This window comes from Protopterus annectens, chromosome 2.part0 (genome assembly GCF_019279795.1).
Source record: "Protopterus annectens isolate FY-2018-M chromosome 2.part0, PAN1.0, whole genome shotgun sequence".
Classification (NCBI taxonomy): Eukaryota; Metazoa; Chordata; order Ceratodontiformes; family Protopteridae; genus Protopterus; species Protopterus annectens.
Genome location: NC_056728.1, coordinates 1246045399 through 1246059316, shown reverse-complemented (window position 1 = coordinate 1246059316; position 13918 = coordinate 1246045399). Strand labels below are relative to the sequence as shown.

Genomic DNA, 13918 nt, shown 5'->3' with positions numbered 1-13918 from the left:
ATTGTGAGAAGAAGCAGATCGAAAAGCACCATTTTGTGCTGAAAGTAAAACCTGAATTCTCCATACTTTAAACCATTTCTATGTCTGAAAATGGAAGAAGAAGATTCAGGAAACAGGAAAAAAGAAGTGATAGTATAAGTTATATGGGTGAAGTAGACAACACAGGGACAGATGAAAAGAGCAGCAGAAACAAAGACCTCAAGAAGACAAGACAGAAATGTGTCGAGAGTGGGTTGGAGTTAACTCTTTTTGTGAAAAAGCATACACACTGGGAAATTAAAAGGAGAGCATTAAATAAAAGAATAATACTGTGTATAAAGTGTGTGAGTCGATGCATAATTCCTTGCTTTCTGCTATTAGGCAGAGTGACTGCAGTTAACTAATGCAATTATCTCTCAACTGCTCCACATTTGGCAGAACATTCTGAATTCCAAATAGAGTGCCTGCTTCAGTGTTGACCATTGACTGAAGATGATCAACTTAAAAAAAACAGAGCATGCAAAAGGCTCCAACTTGATCGCAACAAAAGTAAATTCAAAGAAACAACTGACCAGAGCACTTGGACCTGAGTGCACTGGTTAATTGTTTCTTTAAATTTACTGTTTCACTGAAGATGGTTATGACTTCTTTTAACAGACTGTCTTTATGGAAATCATTGGGCAAACAGAGTAATCCTAGAATCCTGTAAGATGCTGGACCTTTCTCATTGTATATTCAAATAGGCAGCGAATGTGCACATAGTTTTCTTCTTTTGCTTGGACTTTTTAGAGTAGAGAGAAATATTCTGATTGTGAAGAGTTAAGGGACAGCCTGAGATTTTAAGGAAGCAGCCTGATGTCCTTTGTGACGTCAGGATAAAGGCGACCTCAGCTGACGCCCAATCCAGACTTTGGGATTCCGGCTGATTGAGGGCTGCTGCTGGCAGGAAGAACCCTACAGTCATGACTGCAACAGTGAACACACTCGAACATCTACATTTATGGTAAGAGTACACAACTTTACTTTTCGTTTGCTTCTTGCCTTGAGAATCAGACAAGCAAGGAAACTATAGTTATGTTCCTATAGATATATGCTTGTTACTGTTGCTTTCATTGCAAGTAAGGATCTGTAGTCCGCTATTTTAGGTGTCCTGAGTGTAGGTGAGCCAAAGACTGCATTTGGATACTGCATTTTGATGTGGAAATACAGGAGATTTTGTAGAGGAAGTTTTAAGCACCTTCTGAGAATAAGGGTGGGGGAGCCAAAGAAAGCATACTGCTGCTTTGTTTTGAAATGGGACTCTGAAACCTAATTGAAGAGGAATCCATTTTTGCATAGTTGTGCTAGAAGTCTGGAGAGCTTACTATCAAAAAATAAACTTCCTCAGCAGCTTTTATAAACTTTTTTTCTGCTGAATTGTTCCTCTTATAGGTTCATAGGTTGGTACTAGGCTATCGGCCCTAGGGCCTATACAAGCCTAGCCATAACAATTCCCTGGATATTTCTTCCCACAATATTTACTTCCCTGGACCCCTGTCTAGCAGGGCGACTGATGTGATCCCCGGTTTGAATTTCCTATCTCCCATCCAATCGTTAAGGTTCCTTTTGAAGAGGGCCAAGGAGGCCCTTTGCTTGACATGTATGGTTATGTCTTATGTGTTTTGTGCCTACCTTCTGACTTAGCAAGTGATTTTGTTTTTCTTCAGATAGTTTATTCAGTTACTGCTACTAAAAATTGTGTCATGTTTCCTAAATTGTTAATGATGGTGCTGTTATTTTATAATTTGATCATTTGTTTTCTAGACATAAACTATATCATTTTAGCCAAGGTTCATGATGCCGCATATACTAGCATGAACAGCGAAGTCATTATAAATGCATTAAGTATAAGACCATCTCTGAGAACTTTAGTATTCACCGAGGTATTTATGTTTATTTATTTATATATTTAACTTTGTTTATTGGGGTAGAACACTTTAACAATGGGCTAATGTTACCTAGTTTGTAGCCATTAGTAGGTTTAGTTATTCTTGAATCATGATTCATTTTTGTAACTGAAAAAAAAAAAAATTGTTCAAAAAGTGGTCCTGGCAGAAAAGCCTATGGTATGTCAGTAGTGACAACCCCCATCATGAAAGACAGGTAACCTTCCCCTGCCATCTGACCTCTTGTGTCCTGAAATGCTTTTTACACAGTGTGAAAATAGGATATTCCACATTTTGATAGTGTTGTGACACATTGCTGAGGTCTGTATTTCACAGTGACCTTTTAACAGGTTGAGAAGTTTGTTTCTTCACATCAGGCAAGTAGGCAAACATAAGTAGAAGAAAACTACACAAAAGAATAAAAAGTGAGTGTGAAGTATCTCAGGTCTTTCAGAGAGAAGCCGGAATGAAATTAAACTCCTCCCTCCACTTGGAAATCCAGAGTCAGTGATATGTGAATAACTCTGATTGCAGATAGTACCCCAGACAATGTAAAGTATCATGTTATTAGACACAGTAATTCTGTTCATCTAATTTGTGTGAAATAGGTAAGGAAAGTGACAGTTACTAAGGTGAGGCATAACCTTGTTTTTGACAGAATACAATCATTCTCTATTGTATTTTATGATGTCAGTGACATGATACCAAATGAAAAAAAAAATCTGCTTTAAAAATCTGGTGTGTGGTCCTTGCCATCACATGGCTACAGTACACTGTAAAGTCCCCATTTATTTGTGTTGCATGTGCAGGTTCAGCTTACTATCACATACCACTAAAATGAGTAATGAAAGAAACATTAGCAGGTCACAAAGTGCCCCGTCCATAGTGAGAAATACAATGCAGAAAGTCAGGACACTACCTTTGCCACATGTGACAGTACTCCAGGAATGGGCACATATCCCAGTCTAGAACAGCAGACACTGAACAGAAAGAAATACGGGATAAGTGGAAGCCAAATGAGGTGAGAAAGAAAGCTGCAAAGGGAACAAAACTCAGTTTCTTTGAAGAAACTGCAAGCAAGCAAAAGTCTTCCTCAGAAAGGAGGAAGAAGAGCAGTCATGTGAGCTAAAAATGAAAGATTAGAACATGTAAACCTACAGCAAGCTAACAAAAAAGGCAAATGGACTTAGTGATACACAAATATTACATCTGACAGATCATGCTGGGGCAAGAACAAATACAAAATGTTCAAGTCACAGATTACACACAAAATAGAAATAAAATGATATGAGGCGGAAACCTTAAGTGATCATTGTGAGTAATGAAACAGGAAGGGAAAAGACAATGCATTCAGTAAACAGCAACGGCTTTGTTGATATCAAAGGATAAGTGACTGTGAGGTCTGTTAAATACAGTTATAATAATGTTTTACAGAGGATGAAGTGACAGACATAAGTATAGTTGTAAAGCATTTCAAACTATTTTAAGGAGTATCTAATTAAATGGTAGGCTAGGATCATTCACACTATTTCCTTGTGTAAAAACATTAATAAAGTTCTTGACTGCATAATGTTCATAGTTGCATTGCTACAGTCTGGTCAAAAAAAAGGGAAGAAACAACAAATGCTTTTACTGATTTGATACAATGTACTTTATAGAATAGGGATTACGTAGTCTTCTGTCAAATGCCAATATTCATATTCTTCTGCCCTTTTTTGTTTAAAATTATTAATGTGACCTGCTTGAAGTTAGAAATTAGCTATATCCAGAACTTATATTTCTAATCTTTAAATTTATAATTAGGGAAGGTTAGCATCAAAATGTCTCATTGCAACACTAGTCATTACATGTCAACTAATGATTCTTGTGAGTGGTTACAGCAGAAATAGATTATATCATTCACCTCTGGTTCTAAGCTAGAAACTAATAATTAGGGAAGCTAGCTTCAAAATAAAGATTATTGTGAGTGGTTACAAAAACAGACCAAAATAAGGTGCTTAACAAAGCCAGCTTCAAAGATGCTAGTACTTGCATTCTTGCCTTTTTGTTTCATATTCCAGGGGCTAAGGCAGTTAGAAAAATCATTATTCCTAATTACCAAATTAACCTAATGAATTGGCTTCCTAAGACTAACCGTCACAGCCATGAGCAATGCTTTCTTCAGCCATGAGCAATGATTTCTTAAGAGTGCATTTGATGTCCTTAAAGGTTTTAGTGATCCAAAAGGTCTACATTAGAGCATATATTTAGAACAGTGGTCAAAAGACTGGCTGTATAATTGAAACTCATCAGACAAAGGTTTACCCTTATAATAGCATCACTAGCCTACAAATGTATCAAATTCTACACTTGCCCTGTTGTTTGCATGACTAACACAAAGATTAAACCTTCATAACCTAAGATCCCTCCCCAAACCATTACTATCCTTCAAACTCCTTAAAATAAATAAATTACACACCACGGAATACAGTTTTACAGTGCCAGCCCCTAAAGTATAGAAGTCTCCTCCACCACAAGTAAGAGCTATTCCAGCCTATCTAAAATTTGACTTAGTTCTTTAAAAATATCTATTTAAAGAATCACAATGCAGATGTTTTCCCATCTGGGGAATTTTCCAACAACTACCCATCTTTACACATAAACTCCTAACAGTCCAACTTTTGTATGTAAACAAAAGAAATACTTAAAACTTTCTGAGTATCCCTATTATAACCCCCAGCTACCTCCTTGCTACCTTCCATTCTGTCACTTTGCTTACTTCCACCTAAGCTCGGCTATCCCATTCCATCTCTACCAATGAGCTACCCTCAATCAGGGCCAATCCAATACCTACAATAGCTGCAGGATCTCTCATTGTATTAACATGCTAATGTAAATAGTGCTAGGATTGAACAATTGTGCTGTACTTCTTTCTGCCTACTGAAATGTATTTTCCATGCTCATTCTTTCTACTTGATTGACACTACCCCGATAAACAAATATAAATAAATAAATTGATGTCATGGACTTGACATTTTACTGCAGTGTTCTTTTCTTTGCAATATCATGTACATGACTGCCATATTTGCCATCAAAATGCCGAGCGCACATTGCTCGCACCGCAAATGCCGAACACCGATGTTCCAAACCACAAAATCTTGCCCCCTTTTTGACCCATGTTAGCACTTGTTTTTAGTTGTAGAATGGTCAGAAATGTCGACGTTCGATGTTTTTGCGACATTTTACAACATCGGCATTATGGGTTTCGTTTAAAGGTGTCGATAATATGCACATTCGTGAATGTGCGCTCAACAATTTGATGGTAAACCAACTGCCATGATGACATACTCAAAAAGTTTTCAAGGATTGTTATTATTTATTTATTTACTTACTTATTTATTTTGTGTGGATTTCTGTATCCCTGGGCTGAACCTGTAAATAGACCAGACAGATCAACATTCTACCAACATAACAAATTAAACTAAAATATATAACTGATACTAAATGTCATGCTTTTTCTCCCACATCCCTCTATTCATCATCATCATCTTCAATAAATGGTAGCCACAACAATAGCAGAAAAATGATGGAATATGTTATTAGATAAGATAAACATTGCTCCTATGATCACCTTTATTATTGTTACTGTTACTATTATTGCTTTGAGAAAGATCACATAACTAGATAAACATCTTCTACAAGTGATGTAATTTAGGTTTGGAGAGTAGTTCTTATGTATCTTCATTCAGGATTTATGAAGTCAGGCAACATACTGAGTGTTGTTAATGTATAAAGTCACACCAATATGACTCGTGCAGTATTCTCTGCACACTGCTCCAGGTGGATGAAGGCTAAGAACCGGAATTCACTGTTATTGCTGCTCAGGCTCTGTCTCCCCTTTCAGTCATTTTACAAAGAGTATATAATTGCTATAGTGGATGTTATGGACTTGTCTGACGTAAACAAATCCAGGATGTCTACTAGGTAAACCCAAGCATTTTATACAATGGAAGTGGAAATATATCAGAAGTTAAGCAGAGTGATATGGCATTGCCAATTCAGACGTAACCATTTACTTCACTCAGTGGCATCATGTGGAGATTTAATATAATTTGAACCCCTGTGGAAGTATAAACACTGACTGCTGCTGGTGCTTACTATCACATACCTTAGCAATGTATGTCAGGCAGAGTGTTTCTAGCATGAATCTCAGTAATGCATGGTAGGACCAGAGTGCTTTTAATCACAAATCTGCTGTCATCAATCTTAGTAATGGATGCTGGGGCAAAGTGTTATTATTATAAATCAGTAAAGCATGTCAGGACAGAGTTGCTATCATGAATCGTAGTAATGCTTGTCAGGACAAAATATTCCTATCATGAGTTTAAGTAATGCATGTCAGTGCAGAGTATTGTTGTCATGAATCTTAGTAATGCTTGTCAGGGCATAGTGTTTTGGTCCTACTTGCTGTTCCATGAGGGAGTCTGTAGAGTATGCATTATAAGACAAATGTTAAAACTCCTACAGTATATTAATGGGTTGTGTAACCCAGCAAAAAAAAAAAAAAGCACCATATTGCATTTACTGAGCATTCTTCATGCCACAGTGGTCTGAAATCTCCTAGTACTATTGAAAAGTATTATCTCAAAGTGCAGGGTAGCCATGTTCTTGTAGCTTTCATATCTTGCAGAAGAATATCTGCTGCTGATGGAACCATTATAGATTCACATCATACCTCATTCTGGTGCTGGACCTGTCACTACTAATGTTAACTTTAACTGACACACAAACATGAATTACCTGTGCATTGTATGATGACAAGCCATCTGGATCATGACAGCTGCCTTTGGGCTAAAAACAGAATTTAAGGAAAAGCTCGTTCAGCTTTTGTGCTACCATAAGTCCATGCTACAAAAGCAGGTCAGTACTGTAAGAAAAGACTGCACACTTAACAGCACGTCATAGCTCATGATATATAGACAATACACATGCAAAAAATCTCTATGCTTCAAAGTGACTGCCATTGTTTGTCTGAAGTATGCATTCACTGAGACAGAACTTTTTAATGCTGCTATAGTAACAACCAGTGACAGCTGAAATATGTCTTTTTTGGAACGTTTTAAAATCCTAATTTTCCAGAGACTGAATGCCAGACGTTAAAACCACAAGCAGCTCAAGTTTTCTTTTTTTTTTTTTTTTTTTTTTTTTTACAGATAGCAGCTACTCTGTCAATACCCATGATGAAGAAACTGATAATTACGATACAGAGAAATTCTGGTAAAATTAATGAATATAACATTATGTTTAATAATTAGCAGGTTTATAGGAATGTTTGCTGATTGTCATGGTAAAATCTAAATGGCTATTCTAATATCATGTAAAATTGTACAGATTATATCCTTTCTCAGTCACAATCCTTACACTCCATGCACTGTGTTACTAATGGAAAGAGAGCTTCCAGATCAGCAGCCATTAAGATGAAGTCTGTTTACATTTTGGAGTCCTCCCAAACCAATAATCTATTGTCATTCACAAGTGGTGATTTGGGGTGCAGAAAAAGAGTATCCAGTCTAACTTTTTGGCTATGGCAGTTAGCATATGTGAGCAGGGTTCTTTTAATTTAAGTCATAGGAATTCAGAAAATGTAAGCATGGCACTACTGAACATGATTTCTTAAAAACTCTGTGGTAGGGTAAGACAAGCAAACATGAAAATAAAGATCATGTTGCAAATTAAAATGTATTTTATTTTATTCGTCTGTTAACTGTTTAAGTGAAGTGGTCCATTTTCTATCCTTTTACAGCCATGATCTGAGCCAGAAAGACAGTGATAAATGCAATATATTTGCACATTTTACATTAGTCAGAGAAACCTGCCTTTGGGAGGTGACAGAAAATCAGAGCACTTTAAGAAACTCTGCAGATTCTAAGGAAGAATATACAGTCCACACACAGGCAGTGACCAGTGGTCAGGACTGCCCCATGGATATGTGAGGCAGACAGCTTAAGCACTGACACAAGATGTTGTCCCTCTTAAAATATACAAAAACAAAAAATACTCTCATATATGCTTTTTTCCAAAAAAGTATATATATTTTTAAAATAATTAGTTAGACTACTAGCAAAACAAATATATTTACAGAAAGGAAAAGGAAAACAGAATGTGACAGAGCTACATTACACAAAAAAGAGAATTAATATTTTAAAATGTCAAATCGGTGCAGTAAGTTGGATGACTCTTGCCTTCTGTTTCAGTCTTGATTTACTTATATACTTTTCTTCTGATTGTCCTCCACTATCTGCTGCCTATAGTGAACCCTGCAAAATCAATTGATAAGTTCATAGAGAGCAGTGTTTAGCACAGACCCTTTCAAAGTAAATTATAGATATTACCAACATAAATATTATGTATGAATGATACTGTACACCCCTCTACTACGTAATAATTCCTAAACAGAAGTAGAGTTCTTGTTCCTCACGCTCGTTACAGGATGCCTGTCATCTCTCTATCTTTAAACTGAAGCTGTATTGTTAGGTTCCTTTTTTCCACCAGAGGTCTCAGAAGCAGATTAGACAACCTCCCCAGGAATAGAACAACAGGCATATCACCATATTATCCTATCACAGCCAACTGACCATTCCAGCTTCTCGAGCCCATTCCCAAACCTGAGCCACTGAAGGAAAAGATGATTGATCTGCCTTTGCTTCAGTGGGCCGGTAAGTGATTAGTGATATCTTCTAATATATTCTGCTTCAAAAGGCTTTGTAGAGATAGACAAACTTAAATGGCTTGGCTTTCAGGCAATTATTTTTCTTATAGTGCAATCTGTCCTCACAATATGCCAACATATCGCCCATCCACGTCTTTCAGTGTCTTTCTTCCACTGACACAGAAGTGCAGGACTCTCAATTTGTGAGTTCCTCGATGTCTCTGTCAGTAGAATTTTTTCAGTGACTCCATTTAATCATTGCTGTTTCTAAACAGATATTTTTGACCCTTTAATTGATTTAGCCCAAATCAGTGACTAGATTCGCTGCTTTTGTAATGTCCCTAAATGTCTTAATTTCAGACACCTCTTCCCTACACATGCTGTCTCAGCTACATATCAAGATTCCTTTCATTCATACCATTGGCCCAAAATCTTTTCTGCGTAAACACTAACAGCAAAAGTTGCATATTCTATAATAAATTCAAAAAATGAACAATGTGAAATTTCAAAGAAAGCCAAAATGTTATGCAAATGGACAACAGAATCCAGTGCAGACAAAAAATTTGTGTCTTTCGGCTTTTCCAGTTAGGGGTCGCCACAGCGGAACTCCGATCTGCCGGTAGATTTTTACGGGCCGAGTTGCCGGCCCTGACGCACAACCTTCAACAAAGGTACGCCCATTCATGCATGTCTCCACATAGAAGATGCTCTAGCTGAGAATCGAACAGGACAACGTCTTACTGTGAGGCGACAACGCTACCGCAGCACCACCACCGTAGTCAAAAAATAAAGTTAAAATATTCACTTCATTTTTTCCATTGTATATGTCACTTTATGTATAACATTAAAGGAAAGTAAAGGCACTTCTTCATAAGAAAACGTGGTATTTATTAGTAGTACTTGCCTTTAAACTGTCTTCTAATTTGAGCAATGGCTCAGAATCCATTTTTTTACATCCTGAAGTCAAAAACAAACATCCTTCTGTCTGGACAGTAGTCTTTAAGAGATCTAGATGAAATTACAATCAGAAGTACATGCTCAAATATCTGTTATTCTTGCAATTTAACTGAGATGTTAGGAGTTTGTATAATCTCAACTTGATGCAGGCGGCCACATTCACAATCATTTCTGGGTGTTTCTTCTTGCTCCTGTCATCTCCAGACAGCTCATTTCTAAGCAGCAGTCCTGCTGCCTTCCCTAGACGGATCATCACAGTGCAGTCTAGAACCTGTTTTCTATGCTTTCATTGCATGTTTCCCCTGTAGCACATGACCCAGTTCACCCAATCTACTTACAGTAGTGTTATATGCTCCACTACCAAACTGCTGTTGCACAAAGCATTAACATTGTGTTCTCTTATTTCATTTAGATTAGGTCCTCATGCCCTTCCTTAACTGTCATGTTATTATGCAGGACAACTGTTGTCAGGTATTTATAGACAAAATTCCTCCAGTGTCATTCTATAGCTGTTATATTATTACCAGGGCCTCCAATATCATTGTGTCACTGTACAGTGCAAAGGACTATGTTTACCAGCTGAGAAATTATTTGTCACCAGGAAAACTCTCCGCATCTGATAACTGAATGAAAGGTGGGATCTGTTTTTCTAAGATATAGCTGTAACATGAGGCTAGGTTACTTGGATATCAGGTTAATCCACTATAGGTAGGATCTTCCCCTGCTCTGTTTCACTGTCCAATGCATTAGGCAGGGGAGAGACCCAATTAGTTCCCACCCCACCCCACCTCCATTTTGGCAGGTCCTATCTCTTGAACCCAGTGAGCTTCTCTAAAAAGATTATAGGGGCAGTGGACAAGCAGTTATTCTGTTCACACTGCTTATCTCAACCTGGACAAGGCCTTTGACAGTATCCCCAATGCTGCTATTATTGAAAAATTAGACAAGATTAATGTAAACCCTATACAAACCCTATACATTGTCCAGTGAATTGCAGACAGATCCCAAGTTGTAAAAGTTGCTGATTCCCTCTATGAATGTAAATTTGTACTTACTGGAGAGCCACAGGGGTCATTTCTAGGCCCTCACCTTTATGACCATTTATTTTGCAGACATCCAAGCCAATATCCCATAAGTGTAGTTGACTAAGCTTGCTGATAACTCTGAACTGCGTACTGTTATCCACTCACCCATTGGTGCAAAACTGCACCAGCAAGGGTTGACGTATACACATAAATGGTGTATATAAAATGGTCTCAGACTAAATGAAAAAAGTACAGCATATTCACATTTGGTAGAAAAGTTGTTCCCACCTCATATATTATAAATGGTACTCCTCTTCAGACAGATATGGTCATAAGACACCTGGGTACTTATATGGATAACTCTCTCTAATGCAATCATCATGTTTCCACCACAGCTGGAAAGTCCTAATATTTGGTCCAGTTAATTTCCAATGGAATATCTTCAAGATCCAAACACGTCACCCTACCATTTACTCTTCAGTTATCAGACCCATCATCAAATAAATGATCCCTTAGTATATACAGATCTGGGTGTGTCACTCAACTGGAATGCCCCCAAAGATTTTTAGCCAACAAAATAGAAAGTCTTAAATCCTTCAACTACCCTGATAGATAACAATGACTCTTCTTATACTCAGCAGTCTACAGGTCGATGAGAGGTGGCCTGTGCCTCACTTTTCAAGCCTTGAAGGACCCAGTCCTATTTGACCTCCTACTTCTTTGCAAAACCAGTGGCTCTACAAACACTCACACTAATGAACTAAATCTAGAACAGATAAGCAAGTCTCACTGGAGAGATAGGTTTCTAACTCAATGTATTCCTGTCCTGTGGAATAAGTTGTCACTACAGGTCAAACAAAGTACTGCTTTGGCTACCTTTAAGAATAGTCTTGATGACTAGTTGGGTAGACACAAGTTTACACCACAGCTATCATTTATGTCCCTTTTCAGTTTGGGAGAAGAACACTATTAAGTGGTTGAAATGTGTGGCAAGAACATTTAAGTTTGTCTTATTAAAGGTGTACATGGCTATGCATCTTATGATTGCTTGCCGAATATCTTCCTATGTTCATTTGTTAGGCGACTCATCACTAGGCAGGGACCTGACCATGCCTGATCAGTGTGCTGTAGAGAGGGGATACATGATTGTATACAACATGGCAGCATTATTACTCCATCATCATCCTTACTGTTGTTATTACTTGATTACAATACTATAGGCAATGTCTTCTTGCTCCTTTATGCATTTTGTTCCTAACTGCCAGCTATCCACCCAGGTAAACTTCCTAATGAGAGATATCAGTTTTCAAACATACAGCAATTCATTTTTTTGTGTGCAGTGACTGTGTCCCCTTAGTCTTTTTCAGTGTAGGGTCAGTGGTGCAAGAGATAGCACATTCACTTTTGCTACAGAAGGCTGTGGGTTCTATTCCCACTCCAAGTAGATGGATTGCTGACACTGCAGTGCAGCATAATGGGGGTGCTACACTCCTGAGTGTGTCATCCTTTGGATGAGGTATTAAACAAAAAACACATCTACCTGAGTTGGTGGTAGTTCAGGTGAGTGCTAAAGATCCCACGGCACCTGTCAAAAATAGTAGGGAAAGCTCCCCAAAGGCCTGGCCAAATTTCCACTAGTAGAATAAATACTACTTCAGATATCCCCTGAAAACAGGCTACTAACCCTAGTGGGACTAACTTGGTCAGGAAAGGATAAATAAATACTCCTGGGATTTAGTGTGGTACAGTCCTTACATGGGAACATCACTCATTCAAGTGTCAGTCCCCACATACATCCTGCCTTCCTTCCAGGCTTGATGTTTACTTTTAGATTCTAAGTCTCTAATGGAAATTTACTAATGGACAATGCCCCATGACCCCTTCTATTCCCACTCATGGAGGAGTGAAAGGTAAAAGCCTTGTCATTTCTCACCTCTCGTGGAAGTCCTCTGCAACCCAAGATGTTATCAAACAGGAGAGGAGGGGTACAGACACACATTTTGCCCCTGTGCTAGAGGCTAGTTGTGTTTTCCCTTTGTAAGTGTTGTGTCACTAGGCAGACTATCAATGTCAGCTAACTGCAGTGGTACTGGCACAGTTCCAACATTTCATTATCTAACTGTTGCATCATTAAATAAGATCACTGCTTTACTTAAATAATGCACTGTAGTCACACATCACTGTACTCCACTATGAAAATGTTTTAGAATCAAGTGGCTCACTTCATACTTGATTAGTGTTTGACTGGATGGACCCTCTCACGTCTATTTTGTAAACAATGGGTGATTAGGTGGGGTCAGTGCCTTTGCCTTATTATAGATCTCCATTCTATTCTTAGTTAATTCATTACACAGGATTGCTGTTATAAACTGACAACTGCACCATTGCAGGATTACTCTGTTTCACGTCGTAACTGTCCTGCCATTACTTGGGAATACTTTCATTGTCTAACTACTGCCAAAATTAATGCTTCCTAACAGCTAGTTTTTAGAGCACTAATTGGCTTCAGAAAAGAGGTAAGGGGTGCTTTAAAGAATCCGTGGCTATTTATGCCATTGTTACAAAAACAATACCACTGAACACTGAAGAAGTTGCAGGTATAAAGCATATGGCTACTCAGAGGATGAGCACAAAGGGCTTGTAGGTTCACTGACAAACAATGGGCAGAAAAAAAATGATTAAACTGAACAGGATGTAAAATGAAATAAATAAAGAAATCAGAAATAATTAGCAGTCATTTAGCAGAAACACCATGTGCCATGGTTATAAAATCATTAAAATGGATAAATCAATCCTGTTGAAAAAATGGTTTATAGCTTCCACTATGAATGGACAAAAGCAAATGCTCCAAGGATCAGAATCCCCAAACTGCATTTGCTAAAAAATGTCCAAAAAATACTGTTTTAAGTGTTTTTTGAAAGCAGAAAGCCCCTACCCCCCACACAAACTTATATACCAACTTCACAATTGCACCAACCCAAAGAAGGGACAAATTCCCTCAAAAAGGGCATCATTGCTGGCACAATTTGCTGACAATTATTTACTCTGAAGGATCCCCACTCATTGGAGGGATGAACCTTAGGCTACTGAAGCCTGAGAGTTCAGTCTACATCCCCCAGTAGGGTAATGTGTTTTATACAGTCATATACACACATCCAGTAAAACTGTTACTAAATTAAATAAGGCACATAATGCCATGCACAGTTTCAAGCCCATATATTGTCTGCTCACATAACATTTGCTATTTTCTGATTTCCCATCAACATTTTCCAATTTTTGATTGATGTTTCTATATTCATTAACTTTAATACTCTCCTTAGATATAGATGAATTTTTTTAACTAT

General features: G+C 37.8%; 1 long non-coding RNA gene across 1 annotated transcript in view; it reads left to right on the top strand.

Annotated features, from left to right (window-relative positions):
* Nucleotides 1-945: 945 nt before the first annotated feature.
* Nucleotides 946-13918, top strand: part of LOC122793756 — a 74432-nt gene continuing 61459 nt past the window's right edge. The window contains exons 1-2 of the long non-coding RNA XR_006363527.1: nt 946-982; nt 7097-7160. This is a non-coding gene — a long non-coding RNA (uncharacterized LOC122793756). The remainder of the gene's footprint in view (nt 983-7096; nt 7161-13918) is intronic.